We start from the raw sequence: 4066 nt of genomic DNA on the forward strand, positions 1-4066 counted from the left end.
CTAGGGAGAGAGAGAGAGAGAGAGAGAGAGGGAGAGAGAGAGAGGAGGTCAATAACCCTTTATATGGCTGGTCTCTAGGGAGAGAGAGAGAGAGAGAGAGAGAGAGAGAGAGAGGAGAGAGGAGGTCAATAACCCTTTATATGGCTGGTCTCTAGAGAGAAAGAGGAGATCAATAACCCTTTACAGTTGGGCAAAAAAGTATTTAGTCAGCCACCAATTGTGCATGTTCTCCCACTTAAAAAGATGAGAGAGGCCTGTAATTTTCATCATAGGTACACTTCAACTATGACAGACAAAATGAGGAAAAAAAATACAGAAAATCACATTGTAGGATTTTTAATTAATTTATTTGCAAACGATGGTGGAAAATAAGTATACATCTGACTGTGTTTCTTAATTTGTATAATTTAGTTTATTAATTTAATTTAGTTCAATGTTCTTTAGTCCTCATGGCGATCAGCACATCACCACTTTACAACGCGAGCTGGAGAACATATGCATTTTGAATGCACTTCATTTACTTGAAATCTGAATGTTTTAATATTATATTAATATTGTTATTAATTATTAATTATATTATGAGGCGTTTCTTACCTTGCCTTTAGAGAGTCATAATGCGACCATGGAAACGGAGAGGCAATTATTTTACAAAGACTTCATAGGCAAGCGAGTAAGTTTTAAAGGTTTTTTTTTGTGGGGGGGGGGGTGAGCTTACAATTTATCCTACAATTTCTACCGATCTGCGTGCCAGCTATCATTTTCATATGTAACGAAATGTTAATTTGAATATGGAATCGTTATCAGGCGCTCTGTTTGGAATAGTGTTTTTCCAGTGAATTGCATTTTGGGAAATGTTGTTTTCTTGGTTGCTTTATTACAGGAGTTGCTTGTTCTGTTGAGATGAATTAGCATAATCCTATATTTCTGTCGTTCCGAGCATCGTGGTTGGACGTCCCAATGAATATGGCTCAGGTTAATTTCTCTAATGGCCTGTACATTAACATCTTCCCGGTCACGTGGTCCAGGGGACACATTTTCCTAATGGAGATCCTGCCACACACACATACACACACATACACACACACACACACACACACACACACACATACAAGCACACGCACATGCACACGCACACGCACACACACACACACACACAGTTTTGTACAGCTAACCTTGTGGGGACACACAATTCAGTCCAATTGAAAAATCCTATTTTTCCAAACCCCTGATAGTAAACGGAACCCTAACCCCTAACATGTACTCTCACCCTAAACTTACCACAAAAACCTAACCCTAAAACTAACCCTAGCTCCTAGCTCCTAACCCTAAAACTAACCCTAGCTCCTAATCCTAAAACTAACCCTAGCTCCTAGCTCCTAACCCTAATACTAATCCTAGCTCCTAACCCTAAAACTAACCCTAGCTCCTAACCCTAAAAAGAACCCTAGCTCCTAGCTCCTAACCCTAAAACTAACCAAAGCTCCTAACCCTAAAATTAATCCTAGCTCCTAGCTCCTAACCCTAAAACTAACCCTAGCTCCTAGCTCCTAACCCTAAAACTAATCCAAGCTCCTAGCTCCTAACCCTAAAACTAACCCTAGTTCCTAGCTCCTAACCCTAAAACTAACCCTAGCTCCTAGCTCCTAACCCTAAAACTAACCCTAGCTGCTAACCCTAAAACTAACACTAGCTCCTATCGCCTAACCCTAAAACTAACCCTAACTCCTAACCCTAGCTCCTATATCCTAACCCTAGCTCCTAAACCTAAAACCAACCCTGTCTCCTATCTCCTAACCCTAAAACTAACCCTAGCTCCAAACCCTACAAACCTAATTCTAAGCTTAAACCTAAACCCTTTAGAAATAGTAATTGATCTTGTGGGGACTAAGAAAATGTCCCTAGTTGGTATGATTTATGTTTGTTGACTATTCTCATAAGAACATCTGGTCCCCACAAGAATAGTCAAACACGTCCACACACACACACACACACACACACACACACACACACACACACACACACACACACACACACACACTCAGGTTCCCCCCCATGTTTAATGAATGGATGTGAAGCTTGAAGACGTTTCTCGTAATAAATGCATTAATCTGTTATTTTGATAAGAGTCTGATGATAATCGCATGTGACTATTCTGCAGGGACTGATGGTGTTACTGACAGGGATGGAAACTATATTCCCTATGTAGTGCATGAGACACAGGGAAAACTGGTCAAACGTAGTGTACGATATAATAAATACTGGTCAAGAGTAGTGCACTTTATAGGGAATAGGGTGCCAGCCCTGGTTAAAATTAGTGCACTTTATAGGGAATAGGGTGCCAGCCCTGGTTAAAATTAGTGCACTACTTTGGGGAATAGGGTGCCAGCCCTGGTCTATGGTAGTGCACCATATAGGGAATAGGATGCCAGCCCTGGTCTAAAGTAGTGCACTATGTAGGGAATAGGGTGCCAGACCTGGTCTAAAGTAGTGCACTATATAGGGAATAGGGTGCCAGTAACAGCCCCTAACCCCTCCTGTCCATAACAACCCATAACCCCCCCTGTCCAATAACAACCCCTAACCCCCCTGTCCAATAACAACCCCTAACCCCCCTGTCCAATAAAAACCCCTAACCCCCCGTCCAATAACAACCCCTAACCCCCCTGTCCAATAACAACACCTAACCCCTCCTGTCCAATAACAACCCCTAACCCCCTGTCCAATAACAACCCCTAACCCCCCTGTCCAATAACAACCCCTAACCCCCCTGTCCAATAACAACACCTAACCCCCCTGTCCAATAACAACCCCTAACCCCCTGTCCAATAACAACCCCTAACCCCCCTGTCCAATAACAACCCCTAACCCCCCTGTCCAATAACAACCCCTAAACCCCCTGTCCAGTAACAACCCCTAACCCCCCTGTCCAATGACAACCCCTATCCCCCCTGTCCAATAACAACACCTAACCCCCCTGTCCAATAACAACCCCTACCCCCCACCCTGTCCAATAACAACCCCTAACCCCCCTGTCCAATAACAACCCCTACCCCCCTGTCCAATAACAACACCTAACCCCCCTGTCCAATAACAACCCCTACCCCCACCCTGTCCAATAACAACCCCTAACCCCCCTGTCCAATAACAACCCCTACCCCCCTGTCCAATAACAACCCCTAACCCCCCCCTGTCCAATAACAACCCCTAACCCCCCTGTCCAGTAACAACCCCTAACCCCCCTGTCCAATAACAACACCTAACCCCCCTGTCCAATAACAACCCCTACCCCCCACCCTGTCCAATAACAACCCCTAACCCCCTGTCCAATAACAACCCCTACCCCCCTGTCCAATAACAACACCTAACCCCCCTGTCCAATAACAACCCCTACCCCCCACCCTGTCCAATAACAACCCCTAACCCCCCCTGTCCAATAACAACCCCTAACCCCCCCTGTCCAATAACAACCCCTAACCCCCCTGTCCAATAACAACCCCTAACCCCCCCTGTCCAATAACAACCCCTAACCCCTCTGTCCAATAACAACCCCTACCCCCCCCTGTCCAATAACAACCCCTAACCCCTCTGTCCAGTAACAACCCCTAACCCCCCTGTCCAGTAACAACCCCTAACCCCCCTGTCCAATAACAACCCCTAACCCCTCTGTCCAATAACAACCCCTACCCCCCCCTGTCCAATAACAACCCCTAACCCCTCTGTCCAGTAACAACCCCTAACCCCCTGTCCAGTAACAACCCCTACCCCCCTGTCCAATAACAACCCCTAACCCCTCTGTCCAATAACAACCCCTACCCCCCTGTCCAATAACAACCCCTAACCCCTCTGTCCAGTAACAACCCCTAACCCCCCTGTCCAGTAACAACCCCTAACCCCCCTGTCCAATAACAACCCCTAACCCCCCATGTCCAATAACAACCCCTAACCCCCTGTCCAATAACAACCCCTAACCCCCCTTTCCAACAACAACCCCTAACCCCCCTGTCCAATAACAACGCCTAACCCCCCTCTTTCCAACAACAACCCCTAACCCCCCGGTCCAATAACA

At 46.1% G+C, this 4066-nt stretch overlaps 1 long non-coding RNA gene across 1 annotated transcript in view; it reads left to right on the forward strand.

Annotated features, from left to right (window-relative positions):
• The window catches only part of LOC135509899 (uncharacterized), a 3102-nt gene extending 988 nt beyond the window's left edge, over positions 1 to 2114 (forward strand). The window contains exon 2 of the long non-coding RNA XR_010451007.1: positions 125 to 2114. This is a non-coding gene — a long non-coding RNA (uncharacterized LOC135509899). The remainder of the gene's footprint in view (positions 1 to 124) is intronic.
• The last annotated feature ends 1952 nt before the right edge of the window (positions 2115 to 4066 follow it).

This window comes from Oncorhynchus masou, chromosome 23, assembly GCF_036934945.1.
Source record: "Oncorhynchus masou masou isolate Uvic2021 chromosome 23, UVic_Omas_1.1, whole genome shotgun sequence".
Taxonomy (NCBI): Eukaryota; Metazoa; Chordata; class Actinopteri; order Salmoniformes; family Salmonidae; genus Oncorhynchus; species Oncorhynchus masou.